This window comes from Mauremys reevesii, linkage group 9, assembly GCF_016161935.1.
Source record: "Mauremys reevesii isolate NIE-2019 linkage group 9, ASM1616193v1, whole genome shotgun sequence".
NCBI lineage: Eukaryota > Metazoa > Chordata > Testudines > Geoemydidae > Mauremys > Mauremys reevesii.
Window position 1 is genome coordinate 83,821,593 of NC_052631.1, and position 18,158 is coordinate 83,839,750.

The window sequence follows — 18,158 nt, forward strand, 5'->3', positions numbered from 1 at the left end:
AAATTAAAAAATAAAAACACAGTGAAGATAGTTAACCACTGGAACAGATTACCAAGTGACGTAGCAATTTCTCCATTGCTTGAAGTCAATATTGGATCTCTTTCTAAAATATATTCACATTCAACCAAGTTATTAGGCCAGATGCAAAAATTAGCACTGAAGTTCTATGTCCTGTGTTACACAAATCAGATTAGATTAGATGATCATCCTTTCAGCCTTAAAAAAATCCATTAACCTAGAATTTCTTACCTTATCCCTTTCATTTTCCGACAACTATCAGTGTTGCCAACTCTTGCGATTTTATCACTAGTCCCCTGACTTTTTATGTACTTATTAATGCTCCAGCTCCTGGAGGAACATGATTAAGTGAAAATATCAGCTTCTCTCCCGCTCCTGCCAAAGTAAGTTTCTAGCAGCCATATTTCTGGAGAAAACCTTAGAAATGTGAACCCAATGGACCTTAAATACTAAAAAACTAGAAGGCAAATAAAAAGATATCAACCATGGGCGGCAGGTATCATAGGCCAGGGGAGGCTGTGCCTCCCCAAACAGCCTGGCATAGCCCTGCCCCTGCTCCATCCCTAGGACCATTCCTGCAGTTCCTTCCTGGTTCCTGATCTTCTGTAGCCCAGGCTGGCTAGGGCATGCTACCAGGACTTGAGGACGCCTGGTGCTGGGGCCAGGGCCATGCCACTCGCCTGGCGCTCAGGGCCTGTGCCAGTTGAGGGCTCGCCCGGAGCTCAGGGGCTGGGGGTGGCCGTGCCGCCTGGCCACCCAGAGCTGAGGGTACTCAGACGGCCCATAGCTGGGGTGCGGGAGGGTGCTCTGGGCTCAGGCGGGGGAGGGGACAGAAGGGACGGGGTTGGGGGCTAGCCTCCCCAACAGCCAGTTCACCGGCTGCCCATGATCCCAACACAAGGCCAGCCAATACACTGGAATTCCATTTCATGAAAAAATGTTAGGTTTCAATATTTGGTTACTTTCTCCACTGGGACAAAAATGAGACCTTTAAATTTCTTTATTTTTTTTTGCAAAAAAACAGAGAGATCCATCCCAGAACAGCCAATAGCCCAGTGGTTAGGGCACTCACCTGGGATATGGGAGACCCAGTCTCTGCCCGATTCAGACCAGGATGATATGTCATATTCACTAGACCAGAGGTTCCCAAACTTTTCTTATTGCATACCTCCTTCCTTCCAGATCTACCAAATGTCCATGTATCCCCTTTCAGATCTGCCAGCTGCCTACATACCCCTACCCTTCTCATCACCAATACTTCATGTGCTCTTCTTAACACTACCTGTCTTTAGCCATCTGTCCATATTTCACTGTTACATACAGGTACAGTTATAGTGCAATATATACAACCAAAAAAGCCCTTAAGTTCTGAGCTCAGTTAAACTGGACAGGTGCTGAGCAACTGAACCAAAGCTGTACAGTGACTGGCGGTGAAGGCTCTGTACGTCAGTGTCTCCATGAACCTGATTTCTCATTGGTAAATCTTGAAGTAAATTAACTACTGTCTTTTATATAATAAATTCCCACGGAGTTTTAAAGCTTCATCTGAGTAGCCTACTATAAAAATACAATAAATAAAATAATTAATAAATAAATAAAATCCACCATTACACAATTTCTCCCACATACCCCCCCAGAGATGTCTCATGCACCCCCAGGGCTATACATACCACAGTTTCAGACCCCTTGCACTAGACTATAGACTCAGCCTCTCTTATTCCAAGTGGAACAACTCCAACAGAAGAGATTGAGAGAGAACTGTTTTAGAACAGCCAATAGCCTGACGGTTACAATGCTCAGCTGGGATGTAGGAAAGCCAAGTTCAAGTCCCTGCTCTGTCTGATGTGGTGCCCAAATCACTAGGCTATAGAGTCGGTCTGTTTCTCTGGCCCAATGAATATGTATTTATTTATGGAAAGTTCCACAGGAGAGAGATCCCCACCCTGTGAATTTGGAACCTCCACATCCCAAGTAAGTGCCCTAATCACTACCAACCATTAATTTTTAAAAATCTCTGATTTTTAAATGCTTGGGTTTGGCAATACTTCAATTTGCTTTCTTATGAATTTTCCTGCCGAAGGAGATATCATAGAATCATAGAATCTCAGGGTTGGAAGGGACCGCAGGAGGTCATCTAGTCCAACCCCCTGCTCAAAGCAGGACCAAACCCAACTAAATCATCCCAGCCAGGGCTTTTTCAAGCCTGACCTTAAAAACCTCTAAGGAAGGAGATTCCACCACCTCCCTAGGTAACCCATTCCAGTTCTTCATCACCCTACTAGTGAAAAAGTTTTTCCTAATGTCCAACCTAAACCTCCCCCTCTGCAACTTGAGACCATTACTCCTTGTTCTGTCATCTTCTACCACTGAGAACTGTCTAGATCCATCCTCTTTGGAACCCCCTTTCAGGTAGTTGAAAGCAGCTATCAAATCCCCCCTCATTCTTCTCTTCTGCAGGCTAAACAATCTCAGTTCCCTCAGCCTCTCCTCATAAGTCATGTGCTCCAGCCCCCTAATCATTTTTGTTGCCCTCCGCTGGACTCTCTCCAATTTATCCACATCCTTCTTGTAGTGTGGGGCCCAAAACTGGACACAGTACTCCAAATGAGGCCTCACCAGTGCTGAATAGAGGGGAATGATCACATCCCTCGATCTGCTGGAAATGCCCCTACTTATACAACCCAACATGCCATTAGCCTTCTTGGCAACAAGGGCACACTGTTGACTCATATTCAGCTTTTCGTCCACCGTAACCCCTAGGTCCTTTTCTGCAGAACTGCTGCCCAGCCATTCGGTCCCTAGTCTGTAGCAGTGCATGGGATTCTTCCGTCCTAAGTGCAGGACTCTGCACTTGTCTTTGTTGAACCTCATCATATTTCTTTTAGCCCAATCCTCTAATTTGTCTAGGTCCCTCTGTATCCTATCCCTACCCTCCAGCATATCAACCACTCCTCCCAGTTTAGGAGTATTTTATGCTAGTATATGCCAGTATTTTATCAGCTTTGCTGCCCTTGACATAAGCGAACGTTATTTGCCACTTTCCCCAATCCCAGCATAGTATAGTAATTTCTCCCCTTTCATTTGTATGTGCTATGTTTTTATTCTGATTTTCTATATGTGACACTCTATACCTTGGGAGAGCCCCCTGTAACTCCCATATTCCGCATCTATATATAATTGTGATCTTGCATATAAAGCATGCCTTGCAAGGTATCATGGGAAAGGTTATGATCAGCTGAAACCCACTGTTCCATCTAAATATGTATATCATCAACGCACAAGAGGTTATGAGATTTTGTAGTATGGTTGTCACTAAAATATGCTGTGGGTTTGGGAAGCGCCGAGATACTAGCTCCCCAAAGACAATAACCAGGGGGATAACCAATGCCTGGGCGGGTGTCAAACAACCATCAACAGCCATTGTCCAGCAAGGGGGCTACAATGCAATGACTCTCTTGCACAAGGCCACACCAGGGGAATTGCTCAACCTGGTCTGGTGACTCAGCAATGTCCACCAAACATGCCTGGACTTGTGTTCTCCAAGCACATGGACTAAGGCAGAGGTCGGCAACCTTTCAGAAGTGGTGTGCCGAGTCTTCATTTATTCACTCTAATTTAAGGTTTTGCGTGCCAGTAATACATTTTAACATTTTTAGAAGGTCTCTTTCTATAAGTGTATAATATATAACTAAACTATTGTTGTGTGTAAAGTAAATAAGGTTTTTAAAATGTTTAAGAAGCTTCATTTAAAATTAAATTAAAATGCAGAGGGCCCCTGGAGCAGTGGCCAGGACCCAGGCAGTGTGAGTGCCACTGAAAATCAGCTTGTGTGCCGCCTTCAGCACGCATGCCATAGGTTGCCTACCCCTGGACTAAGGGTATAAAACAGAACACAGGGGCCCCAATGCTTCGCCTTTTCTCCTCCCCCCCACCTATGCTGCAAGCAACAAGGACACTTAGAAGACTGAAGACTCTGACAGAGGAGACTGGCCCAGGTTTAAGGGTGAAGCCTGTGTACTATGAACTGCAATATCCAGTGGGGTGAGAAAAATTGCTTAATCTAGATATTGCCCAGTCTAATAGGATTGAGAGGTTAGACTACATGCTTATATTTTATTTTGGTAACTAACTCTGACCTTTTGACTATCACTTATAATCATTTACAATCTATCTTTTGTAATCAATAAACTTATTTTACTTTTTATCTTTACCAGTGAGATTACATGAAGTGTTCAGTAAATCTGTTAAGGTTTACAAAGGCTGGTGTATATCCACTTTCCATTGATGAAGTGGGGACCAATGAATAAACTTGCATTGCTCAAGAAAGAGTCTTGAGCAGTGCAAGATGGTATATTCCTAGGGTACAAGGCTGAGAGTTGGGGGGATTTGGCTGGTGCCTCTCTCTGAGTGATTCCTGAGTGGCTCTGGGAACATTCATACAATCTAGTTGGGTGGAGGGCTCCACGTGCTGTCATGCTGAGTGATAACAGCACCTGGAGGGGTTTGCCACTTGTCACTAGCAAAGCACTGAGAGAGACAACCCAGGTTGGAGAGATAAGGGGGCACAGTGGTCCCACGGTCCCAGGTTGCACCCCGGGGATCCCGTCACACTGTATACTTATGAGGACTTCCAGACTTTGTACCTTGCTTCATTTTTTTCCTTAGGACATTAGACCTTATCAAGCAACCTCCTTTGAGTTACAATTCTGGCCACTTACCAACAGTAGCATTATCCATATCATTCAGTTCTCTACATTCAAGGTTAATTTTTGTGACTATCTTTCAATCCCCAGTGCTTTCCTCAGCTTTCCTCCTCTGCAGTTTGTACAGCTGCCCATACAGAGGGACATAATCTGACAAATACTATTGTTAATGTCAATTTTATATACCATATATAGATGTTTACAGCCTCCAAGCACCAGATCCATTCTGGAGTAAGAATACTCACGCTTTCTGCATATATCTGTTAACAATATTTCAGTAATTTTTCCTCCCCTACACTTTTTTTTTTTTAAATCACCCTGTCTATCTTTAGTTCTGGGACCCAATTAAAGTCCCCGATCACAAAGAATGTGACGAGCAAGATCCAACTAGAAATTATTAATGAACTGATTTTTTTTCATTGGGAGCATACAGATTTATATAAAGGTAGTTTCTCACCCATTTATAATTCCCAAGACAAGTATATATCTAATACAGACCTCATTTGATTTTTTAAAAAGTATTACAAGCCTGATTCACTGCTGCATTATTTTAGTCTTGCACTAGTATAACTTTCACTAAACCAGTGTAAAATTGGTGCTACACAGGGCAAATCCAGTCCTATTTGTAATGGGAGATTTATTCTGATTAGGAGAACCAACCCTTCTATTTTCTCTTACCAACTGCAGAAGATACATTTCCAATAGCTGACTCTTCTTCAAAGATGAGTTTCTCACCTTCAACATCTAGATGCAACTTTTTAAAGGTAATTTGATATCTCTTTCCCACCTCTAGCCCCCCTTGATTGGGTTAAGTCTATTAACATTCAAGATACTATTATGTAAGTACTGCTACTCACCATTATGTGGTAGAATTAGAGAGAGAGCTATTAGAACCAAAATTTGTCTTGTTTCCTCTAATTCTCTGATGTGAACTTGGATACCAGGGAGAGAGAAAACCTTTATCAAATCATCTGGAGCTTTTGACATTGGAGAAAAAAAGAAAAGTGGATAAAGGTTCAGAGGTGGGGGGAGAGTCAGAGAAGTGAGCACACAAGGCAAATGAAAAAGTATACTTTATATATATTTGTTAGATAAACTCAGTGAGGGGGAAGGGATACATGATACTTTTTTCTCTCCTTCAGGGTGAATAAATTATTCTCTCATCTCTAATTCTGTTCTTGTTTTCCTAATCCTTATATTTTATCCTACCCCTACCTCCCCACTTTAGAACTTTACAATCTGAGTAGGATCAGGCTTGATCAGTACTTAAATGGGAATCCACCACCCAGCCTGAATGCTACAAAAAGTGCTGGTGGTGACACTCCTCTCTCTTATTTTAGGCTGAGAACTGGCTCCTCCCTAGATTATTTTCAGGGACCACTGCTGGAAGTGCCATTTTTCTCACATGAAACTGGCCCTGAACAACAGTGGTTATTAAAAAGACCTCTGCACCTTTAATGGGAAGAGAGAGCTTGTGGTTAAAGTATTTCATCAGCATTTTGGAATTAAGCCTGACAACCCCTTGTGAGAGAGGAAACATTTCCATTTTACAAATAGGAAAACAGAAGGTCAAAGTTTTACGGCCCAAGGTTTTCAAGAAGCCTTTGATTTTTTTCAGTGTTCAGATGCCCAAGTTGAGATGCCTTGGGTCTGGTTTTCAGAGATGCAGAGCACTTGGAGCTCTCATTGACTTCACCTGGAGTTGCATGTTGTGACCACAGATAAAAGTCGTATACAAAGCGTTGTCTAGTTGGGCTCACAAAAATTAGGGCACCCAACATCTGACATTACTTTGGAAAATGATGACGCTTAAGAGAGATGCCTAAAGTCACACCGAAAGTCTGTGGCAGAGCCAGAGTTAGAATGCAGACCTCTTGGCAAGCACTCCTGTGCGATAGCCACAAGACCATCACATTTACATGCCTCTTGGCACATTTATTTCTCAACTTTTCCAAAAGGTTCTGCTATCACTGTAAGATCTTTAAGGCTTCACAGAATGTAAATGAATTCTTTAAATAGTCTTACTGTAATATCTATCACATATTCACTTAAGTGAATCTCACTGCATAAATGAGCCATGGATAGCACCCAGTTAGGGAATAAGAAACTATAGAAGTAGCAGCAGCACAGGGTTTTGCACATCCCACTCACCTTTCAATTGTGGTTCATAGACTTCTGTAGTAATGACATATTACTGAATGTTTTGATTTTGGAGCACAGACTTATTACAAATTCATACTGCATACTGTATATGGAAAGAGCCAAAGGATGCAACACAGAAGTAATAAGAAAAGGCCAGGAATCAACACTAGCATGAAAAGGAACACTTTTTCAAAAGGAGAAATTGAAAATTGTATATTTTAAGGTAATAGATATATTAGTTATAATACTTGGCACTTAGAGCACTTTTCATCTTCAAAGCACTTTACAAACTCTAACCAGTCTTCACAATACCTGTGGGAAGTTGGTACGTAAGTATTAGTAATTTCGTTTTACAAATGGGGTCACGGGGCCAGAGCAGTTATGATACTTGCCTAAAGCCACAGAAGAAGTCAATGAAAGGGCTAGGATTGGAATTCAGGGATTTCTGGCTCCTATGCTCAGACCACTGAGTGATGTCTCTAAGTATTAGATTTATACCTCTTCCCAGAGACCTCGTCAGTTTATCCCCACCCTGCCTGTCCAATATACCAGCACAATGCCAACTCCAGCCTTTGCTCCACCAATGGCCCCAGCCTCCATCACCTACTTCTCCAGCAAACGATTACCACTTTCTCACTGGCCGCCACTCACAGGTGGGAAAAGCTCCCAGTGAGAATCTATAAGCCACCACCACCTTGACCACCTCAAAACTCACCTCTTCTGTAATGCATACTGGAAACTGTAATCTGATAACAGCTAGGCAGGTGGAGAGTTGTGATCACTGCTACCGATAGCTAAGAACTGTGTACTTCCTATTACATTATTCATTAATCTGTCTCTCCCACTCAGCCTGCTTATCTACCTCATCTACCTGGTATGTCCTGTGTTTTGGACTATAAGCTCTTTTCTATTCTATATGGGTTCTTATATTGTGCACTCATCGCTGTAGTATCTGAGTGCCTTCCAGTAGTGTATTAAGTAATGAGACTAATAACTGTGACATGTTAATTCTCTCATCCTCTCCCTGGGAGAGAAGTGTGTGCAATGGCATGTTTTGTCTTGGATTTTATTATATATAAATTATATAATATATATATTATACACACACACACAGCGCTATGAATTTATTGGAGAAGGCAAGGTCAAAGAGATCATATAATCATAGACCTGGAAGGGACCTCGAGAAGTCATCTAGTACAGTCCCCTGCATTCATGGCAGGACTAAGTATTACCTAGACCATCCCAGACAGGTGTTTGTCTAACTGTGTTTTGCTCTTAGAACAGAAGGTGGTGAGGTTCATTCCACAGTTTTAGGCTAGCCCACAAGAAAACTCTGTCTCCTGTACAAACTAGCTTTACCTTTATTGTAGAAAGTTCCACTGTTCCAGAGGAGCAAAGTTGTTGACCCCAGTCTTCAGCATGGAGCTTTGGTTGATCTTTTAGATTCCCTGGGCATAGGCTACTGAGTGCCTTGAAGATAAGGACAGAGACCTTGAACTTGATTCAATGTTCTATGATAAGCTAGTGTAGGAAGCAGAGAACAGGTCTGATGTGCTCAGAGTAGGCTGTGTTCTTGAAGAGATGCACTGCAACATTCGGTACCAGATGGAATTTTTTAACTGCTGATGTCTTCATTCAGGTATATCACATTGCTGCAGTCCAGAGGAGAGGTGACAAAGGCATGGATAACTGAAGCCAGGTCTTTATTCAACAGGATGAATAATGGAGATAGTAGGAGGCATTATTTTTTGGATGCTGCTACATGAGAGCTTAGCATCTGAAAGGAATCCAGGAGCACTCTCAAGCTATGGACTAAATTGACCAATTGTGGTTGTGTACCTTCAAACAAAGGAGACTGCACCACAGCTTAAAATGCTTCAGAATGTTTCCCTCTACCCCACAGCATAACATCCATCTCACCTGGGTTCAGCTTCAACCTTCGAGGCAGAGACTGGTATTCGTAATATGCCTACCACAATGGGGTTCAACCTAGCTGTAGTCTTTAGGTGCTACTGCAATATAAAAGTTAAATGAATAATAAAACAACATTTAAACAAAAGGAGCAAAAATCTGGCCATGAACCTCAAACTAAGAGTTCAGTCAATCTCTAACAATAGTCAATCAAATCTACAGTTATTGTGTTACATCCATCCTTAACGGAACTCCACTGAAGTCAGTGATGCCACACAGGAATGAATTTGGCCCACCACTTGTATATAGACAAATGTTTGGCCAAATACATGTAATACATATGTATAATACACAATAAAAACTGAAATATAACACAGATAGTAAATAGATTTGTCAGAAGCGTTACCAGCCCTAATCAGCTGATTATACACTGAGGAATAATGCTATTAAAATGGATAAGATCACCCACCAACTACAATCACAATCTTCCCATGTCCAAAAGCCAAGATCCTCTTCAATTAATTGTTTAAAAAAAACTGTAATTGTTAAATGTAATTTTCAGCTAGCAGGGTTCCCCTCTCCCCTTAATATATTCCATTCACGTGTATTCCCTATAGCACCTGACTGGCTCAGCAATCTTCTCTCCCTTCCACATGTACCCAGACATTAGATTTTACACCTAATCCCATCATATAGCTCGCTCCCCAGGAGAACCCTGTTAGGCAACTGCCATTTATATGAGTTCCTCTGCTCTACCTTGCACCAAACCATGCCTTGCTCCTACATGTAGTGTAGTCCCATTGAAGTCAGTGGAACTATTTATGAGGATAAGGCCAGCAGAGTTTGGCCCATAATCAGACACCTCTGGCAAGATGTGGGCGCTCCGTCTTCACATATATAAATTTATTTAATCATACAACACTGAACTGTTTTAGATAGATTTAGATAGGAGAGAACGGTTTCCCCACATTTGTAGCACAGTTTCAGCTGTTAAAGAGACTGTGAACTTTCCTTTAACACACATTTAAACTGATACAACTTTAATTAAAAAAGTAATTTTGAAAATTGCTTGTGCAGTGTGCAAGGTGGTGTTCAGACAGCATCTCTGATCCCTGGAGTTCTGCAGCCTTGAGTTTAATAAACTGAATTTTCAAAAAGTAAACATAGCTTCACATCAGCATGAACCCTCCATTTTAGACAAGTATTTTTCAGCTATTTCTTTTTATCCAGGAGATGGAATTTTTGCTCCACCCCATCCACTTCACACTGTGCTATAGTTCGCTACTTACTGGGGAACTAGGCATAAAGTTACAATAGAAAAAGTATTTACTCAAGAGTCTTTTTAAGACTGAGTAAAAGACTGACAAACTGTAGCTTCATCTAGCTACCAAAACAGAAGCCTTGCCTTTATCACAATGATATAAGTATCCAGGTAGGGTGCCCTGTGCCACACACAAGATCATAAGGTTGACACCCTGACCCAGTCCAAACCCTGGTTATATAATAGAAAGTCCATTGGGAACCTAATGTCTACCCATCCCTCCCATACTCCCCCTTGGCAGCTGCACAGTCTGCAGGTACTTCTTTCCAGCCTGATACTACTGCTATAAATTAAAATTTACATTGCTTCATTTCTTGTTTTCAGGGGCGATAATTTGGCTAGGGAAAACAAAGGCAGTTTGCTCCAGGTAGAAGCTAGGCAAAAATAATTCCTGCTCAAAGGAGGGCTTTTGTTGTTTTTGTCACTGGTTGTTTTGCTTTGTAAGTATTTTTAAATAAATCCTTTCAATTACCTGTAGCGTATCAAGAGTGCAAAAGGATGTCTGACTGAATGAAGGTTTATTTTTGCCATCAATTTATCACAAACAATTTAGGACAGGCAGTATACCCAACAAATAGAGTCCAGGACTGGGGCAAATCAGGACTTCTGGGTCCAATTCATGACACTGCAATTCTGAGTAAATCACGTAACTTTTATCTGGCTCAGTTCTCTCACTAACAAATTAGGTTGGGCTGGGTGGTAAGACTCACTTAATTTGTGTTTAGGATTTGAAAACCTCCACTGAAAGGTACTGAGCTGGAAATACCAAGTATTTAGTTTTTAAAAAACAAACATACATTTACCATTTTCACACATTTTAGATTTTTTGTAATCTTATAAACTTTTAATGCTATTGAAAACACCGAAAAGAAGGGGCTTTCTGTTTTCAAATCTGTTCCGTCTGGCAATTGTAAAACTGCATGTAATTTTGAACCCACACTGAGTTTCGGTCAATTTTTAAAAGCTGTATTTCTTAAGTCAAATCCACAATAGGTAAGAGGCCCTTTCAAAACATTTATGTACTTTGTTTTTAATGACAGACCTGTGCATGCTTAAAGTTCACTACTGAAAATAGGCAGTAATTTATCATCCTAATGTAACTTAATTTTCAATATGATTTCAGAATCTGCTATGAAGTTTGCTTTGGTAGAATTTGTCTCACAGGGAATAAAATTAAAGAAATGGGTGATTTCATACTATTATGTATATAGCCAAGAATTCCAAGTTATGGGGGGAGTTGTTTTTGTTTTTTAAACTCCCTTCATTTTACAGACTACATTAGGCTTACACTGTGATCTGTACCAGCTCTACTCATATATTGTCAGCCAATTATCATGTGATGCATAGAATTGTGCAAGAAAAAAAAATATGCTGAAATTTTTGTGAGTGAGTGGTAACAGGGTTATCTTCTAGAGGGATACCCAACACAACTATCCTGGGATCCGAAGGAGAGTATTCCTCTGGTTCCAGTACCCTCCAGATGTTTTAAGCAGTACACAGTGTTCTAGCTATAAGACTTCTCCAGTCTTTAATGCTCAAAATTAAGAGCTAATAGCCCAGGATGCCATTCTGCCCCTAAACATGGCAAAAAGGTCTTTCAAGTTACTAATGAAGTTCAGATGTATAGCAGTACTTCAGGGACTGATGGGTTACTTAAGTATTGAGAGTTACCACCTCGACTTATTTACTTGTACTTGAGATTTAAGTGTGACTTTACCAGTTGCATTCAGCACATGCACAAGCTTAACGCAGTTGATCATACTGAACACACTGCAATATCCCCTTTCGTTTGAATGTCACTGAGTAGAAAGAATATTGGCACCAGAACTCATGTGTGGCACACTGCCAGCAGCAGAATTAATTTTGTTACAGGTTGAAATGGGGAAAAGCAACTCAAAGTTTCCATATAAAATTTAAGAATCGCACAATCAGTAAGCATTTGGAATATGATATGTGAGCTCCACCATGCACAAGCTTATTGATCAGTGCACAGATGAAGACTTTCAGTACTGTGTTGTACAGTCAGTGCTGAAGTATAACTTATGCAGTATTTCCTTCTCCTGCCCTGTCACCAACACTGAAATTTCTGACCTGCTACCTCCTTGAAACCCCTCCACCTATTCCTTTTCAGTAGTTTCTCCACCCCATTCTTGTGTCTCTCCTCTTCCTATAGTTTCAGAAAATGGATGACAAAAGGTCTTGGGTGCCTATGAAGATAAAAAGCTGATCACAGATTTTTTTGTTCAAAATCTCTAGACTTTTTGCGGCAATGATAACGTCCAAAATCTAAACTGATTGCTATGGTTGAAGGTTTAAATCATGGTCTTCCAAAATCTGTCCTGTACTAGCCTTTGAAATTCTGAGCTATCTGTAGCTGAAGAGGGGGAGCTGAAAAATTTACTACAGTAGCACCCTCCCGCTCCCCCCCCAATATCCTGAAAAGACTACGTGGGTCTTTTTGGTTAACAGTAATAAAACATCTGCCAGTCGTTATTGCAAGGAAGATTGGGATACCACAGAGTTTGCTTAATACATTAATCAGAAGTCAATAATTCCACAGACCAGTCACCATGTAATGGTCAATATGTCAATCACAAGCTAATGCTATTTGTAACTCTTCATCACTACTAATAGCAATCTACCTGCCAGAGCTCCTAAAGAGCAAATCTCACATCACATTCTACTGGCTATTCAGCACTATTTTCTAATCAATCTATAAAGCACGAGTAAGACTGTACACAAGTAGCAAATTTATATAAATGTGACACTGTATAAAATACAATCTCTAAATTGATTGCAGACTCGACTCATGGAACTCACCACTATGTTAGACATCATGGAGCTGAGATGAATTAATCTGATCTAAAAACTTACCCTTTTACTGATCTTTTCAAAACAGATACTTTCTGCAATACAATGGATTATCTAGAAATTCATTTAAACTCAATAAGGCTAGTGTTTATAATAAACAAAATAGGAAAAGGCCCAGATTCAAATATAAAAAAAGTTAGGCAAGGGATTAATATAAATTAAAGAGATAGAGGCACAATAAATAAGAATCATCTTATTGAAATCTTACTACTAGAGCTAAGTCAAATGACCTGACCAGAGAATAAGACAATTAGGTAGGTAAAGATTACTGGGACAGGACAAGTTATTTTTTCTACAGAGCAGCTGATCAAAGAAACTCTTTGAATTCCATTTTATGGATGAAGAAGATTTTAATTGCAACAAAATCTTAAACTCATCCACTTATACAGTAGTTGCAGCTGATGAGTTTTAATGCATTTCGTCATGGCTAGTTGGGCTCTTTTTCCTTTACTTCCGTTAACCTTTAGATGTTTTAGGTTATTAATAGTCACATGTTTCAATATTATACATTAACTGTTTTGTTGGAATCACCACAGAGTCTACTACATTTTTGCCCACATCAGCAGAGTCGACTAGATGTTACATCTCAACATTATCTAATTATATCGCAAAAATGTACAACACACTACTACACAATGGGTTTATTTAAAAAGACAGAAGACCTTGATGTTATACAGGACCATTTTAAAGTAAAAGTATCCAACTAGACACTATGAAGTCACTGTACATTGCTCCAAGAAAAACGGTGTGGTCAGCAACAATTTTTTTAAAATATATGTAAACAGAGGGATAAGTGGTCAGGACACCAGAAATATCCCTTCACGTTTAAAAACAATATAAACAAAAAAGTTAAGTGCCACAGCATCTTTTGGACTCAGAAAATTCTGACACTGCCCTCTCTAAATCACTAAAGGCATATTAAATACCAATTATAGATATCTATCCACCCAATAGTCAGGTTTAATTAACTAGATAGCTGTGACTATGCTATCAAATACACCTACAATTATTTGCCAAAAAATTCCACCCCTACTCTATTATTTGTTTTAACACATCGGAGACACTTCTTAAAAATCAAACCCTTAATTTTTACTTGCTCAGCTATCAGAGACAGCCAAGAGGGACTTCTGTTTAATATCTCATTTGCAGGACAGCACCAGTCAGCCATCCGCATTGCACCAAAATGTCAGCATGAGCCTTAAATCTGGATTTAGGACTTTAAGCCATGACCTTGCGGCCTGTAGAAAACCATGCTACCGACTAAGCCACACTGACACTTCATTCCTTTCATCTTTTCTAATTCCCCAAACATACACCCTTGTTTCAGTGAAGCAGTTAAATAATTTGTTTTAGTTATTCAACAACTATGAAGGTCAGATATCATCCTGACTGGAAAAGTCCCTCTACCCCCCCAAGGCTGCAGGTGTTTCTGCTTGTTTTAAGCACCAACTGAAATCTAGATCAGTCACAGGGGAAAATGTTAGCTAAAATAGAGATTTGGAAGGAATCTAACGGACCAGACCAGAAGACCTGGCTATTGCAGCAGATGGGAAAGAACCAGTCTTCATGTGCAAAACTAGTAGTTTCAGTTAAAATGCTAAAAATTAACACATTAAAAAAGAGCTTCAATAGCACTTCTGAAGAAGAAAAAAAAAGCTTTGGAAGCTTAAGATTTGAAGCCTCACAAGCTTCTTATGAAAAATGCAAGCTTTGAAAAAACTTCTGAAGATTTAATATTTTTACTTTGGGTTCTTCTACTGCCAATTGACTACTGATGCTGTAACTAATAAAAAAATAATTAATACCAATAAATAGGCTTTTCATAAGGCCTCAGCTCTTCTTCCCCATCATAGACTCTAGTTAGTCACTTGTGCATCGTACAGGAAACAAAATCTGTGGACTTTCTAGTCTCTACTCTTGGCTGTTTTGCACTGTGACTTTCATGTGTAAGTGCCTCTGGGAGAAAACTTTGAAGGGTGGGAAAGAGAATTTGGCCTTTTCCAAGTTTGTGGCTCCAAATTTTGGGGGGGAGGGATATCTCAGTGGTTTGAGCATTGGCCTGCTAAACCCAGGGTTGTGAGTTCAATCCTTGAGGAGGTCACTTAGGAACAAAAAGTGGTCCTGCTAGTGAAGGCAGGGGGCTGGACTCAATGACCTTTCAAGGTCCCTTCCAGTTCTAGGAGATTGGTATATCTCCAATGATTACCTTTATTACCTTATATTACCAAATGCAGCTCTGAAACACTGTATGGCATTACAAACAAGAGAATTCTATTATACTGGGGATTTTACGGACAACATTTTCAAAAGAGCTCAGGTCTCACTTAGGCAAGTAAATATACAGATTTTCAAAAGAACTCAACATTCAGCAGCTCCCAGTGTTCCGCATGGAAGCTGCTGGGTACTGGATACCTTTGAAAATCTAGTCATTTACAGGGTTGCACAATGTCAGCCAAACTCTATTGAAAATCTCTTTAAATGCCTGCAGCTCTTGCATGAGAAGCGCAGACCACCTTCTCTCTGTACACTTACAGCACTCCAGAAATAATTGCACCATGATGGTAAAACCCACATATGTATAGAACTTCTAAAGGAGTAGGGTTGCCAAACCTCCAGGATCGTCCTGGGGTCTCTAGGAACTAAAAATAAATCTTTAATTAAAGAGGATGTCATGTGATGAAGCCTCTAGGAATGTGTCCAACCCAAACTGGGAACCCTATAAAGGAGAGAAAGACTGGAAATGTCTCCAAACACTAATCATATTTCCAAAAATCCCCTTGCTGCCCTCCTACACTAGGAACTATAGAATAATTTCAGAGCTTAACCATAAAAAAACCCCACAAAACAGTAAATACCACTTTCATAAAATTAAACAGTAACTCCACCACTAAGGCAAATCCCACATGGGATGAAGGGAACATGAAAATGTTCTGTACAGAAAGGGTAACAATGTTTGTAATTATAGATAGGGCTGAAACAGAACACCTGATACATAACCTCACCATTCTGCCAATCTTAGGGAAGTCCAGATCCATCTATGAACTAACCTTAGCAATTCAGACCACAGTGTAACGAGCCAAACTGGAAACCAAACTCTTCCACCTTCTGAGGAAGTTCACATCTGAAGTCAAACTTCACTTAGAGATAATAAAGTGGTATTACCACTGTACAAGGCACTAGTGAGACCTCATCTGGAATACTGTGTGCAGTTCTGGTCTCCCATGTTTAAAAAAGATTAATTCAAACTGGAACAGGTATAGAGAAGGGCAACTAGGATGACTAGAGGAATGGAAAACCTGCCTTATGAGAGGAAACTTACAGAGCATGGCTCCTTGAAGCTAACAAAATAAAGGCTGTGGGGAGATACAATTGTCCTCTATAAATACATCAGAGGGATAAACAACAGGGAGGGAGAGGAGTTATTTAATTTAGAGCCAATTTTGGTACAAGAACAGATGGATATAAACAGGCCATCAACAAGTTTAGGCTTGAAATTAGGCGAAGGTTTCTAACCATCAGAGGAGTGAAGTTCTGGAACAGCCTTCCAAGGGGAGCAGTGGGGGCAAAAAAACTAATTTGTTTCAAGACTGAGCTTGATAAGTTTGTGGAGGAGATGGTACAATGAGGTTGCCTACAATGGCATATGGCCCAACCATGACTGCTAATAGAAAATATCTTCAACAGTCAGAGTTGGGACACTAGATGGAGCGGGCTGAGTTACTCCAGAGAATTCTTTTCCAGGTGGTCTCGCTGGTAGATCTCACCCACATGCTCATGATCATCTTTGGAGTCAGAAGGGAATTTTCCCCCAGGTCAAATTAACATAGACTGGGGAATTTTTTGCTTTCCTCTGCAGTGTGGGATATGGGTCACTTGCTGCTTTGAACTAGAGTAAATGGTGGATTTTCTGTAACTTAAGTCTTTAAATCAAGATTTGAGGACTTCAGTAACAAAACAAGAGCTAAAGGTATAAACTCCCATGCTTCAGGGCATAAGCCAACTTCTAAGTATTTAGGGTTAGAAGGAAACTTTCTCTGAGGGCAGGTTACCCTATAAATGCCTACTGCACAGTTTCTTGCACCTTCCTATGAGGAAGCTGGTTCTGGCCACTCTCAGTGACAGGATAATGGACTGAACAGATGGACCACAGGCATGGTATGGCAATTGGTTATATTTCTATATCATTCAAAGAGCTGCAGCAAAATCACAATATAGAACAGAACAATTTTTCATATACCTAGAAATAAGCGATTTTACAACCATCCAGATTTCTATAATCATCTCATGTAAAAGACATACAGAAAAACCTTCAATATGCAAGCAGGCCTACAGATTAAATTAAAAGTTTTAACATGAAAGATATCCTTTGACACATATGCTGAATGAAGACATTGCTACAGAAATATTAGAGACTGACTGGTCTGGCCCTTGCTAGCTGTCGCTCAGGAGACATCAATTTGCAACAGAGTCACACAAATGCAGTCTTACCTAGACTGTATTATTCCCCTGGAATTGCTAACAAAATATAGCTAGCACTACTATCTAACTGTCCAAAATGTTACTCACCAAAGGCAACTCTATTTTGTTGTTTGTGGGAATGCCCCATTATGTATAATTTATGGGTGCAGGTTCAAAACTGTTTTATAGAAATGATGGGTACTTCAATAACTTTCACGCCAACTCTATGTTTGTTAGGTATCAGCAAAGCTAGTAAAGTCACTGGGTGTGAAATTGACGTTATCAACACATTTACACTGATAGCAAAACAGCTTGCCCTAAGTTTATGGATATCTTATGCAAAATCCATGTATGACATCTGGAAACCAGAAGTAATTAATTACCTTAAACTTGTTAAGCTTAGCCACTCGCTACAGGACAACACAACACATTATTTAATATTGTATTGCAGCAGCATCTAGCAGCCATAAGATGAAGACCCCGTTGTGCAAGGAACACAGTACATATAATAAATAAGACAAGCTCCTACCCCAAACAGCTTGCAATCTTAGTATATGATGAGATAATAGCAAGAATGGTGGGAGTGGGAGATCTGACAAGGTATCAGTGAAACACGGTTCACTTGGTTTTATGCAGTATGGCTCATTTATTCACTATTGGATGGTTCTGCGAAATCAAGAATCTCTACCATCTGACTATATGCATGAGTACTGATTGTAAAACCAATCCCAAAC

At 40.2% G+C, this 18,158-nt stretch overlaps 1 protein-coding gene across 14 annotated transcripts in view; it reads right to left on the minus strand.

The window, feature by feature from the left end:
• Positions 1-18,158, minus strand: part of NEXMIF (neurite extension and migration factor) — a 226,612-nt gene that overhangs the window by 203,997 nt on the left and 4,457 nt on the right. For 8 of the 14 annotated variants that reach the window (XR_005584348.1, XR_005584349.1, XM_039487172.1 and 5 more), the window contains exons 1-3: positions 8,784-8,868; positions 8,223-8,515; positions 5,579-5,698 (exon numbers count right to left, since the gene is read on the minus strand). The exons of 5 other annotated variants lie outside the window; for them this stretch is intronic. The gene's annotated coding sequence lies outside the window, so the exon portion shown is untranslated. Of the gene's footprint in view, positions 1-5,578; positions 5,699-8,222; positions 8,516-8,783; positions 8,869-18,158 lie in introns of those variants that run through there. One more of the 14 variants, XM_039487170.1, reaches the window with a different exon arrangement.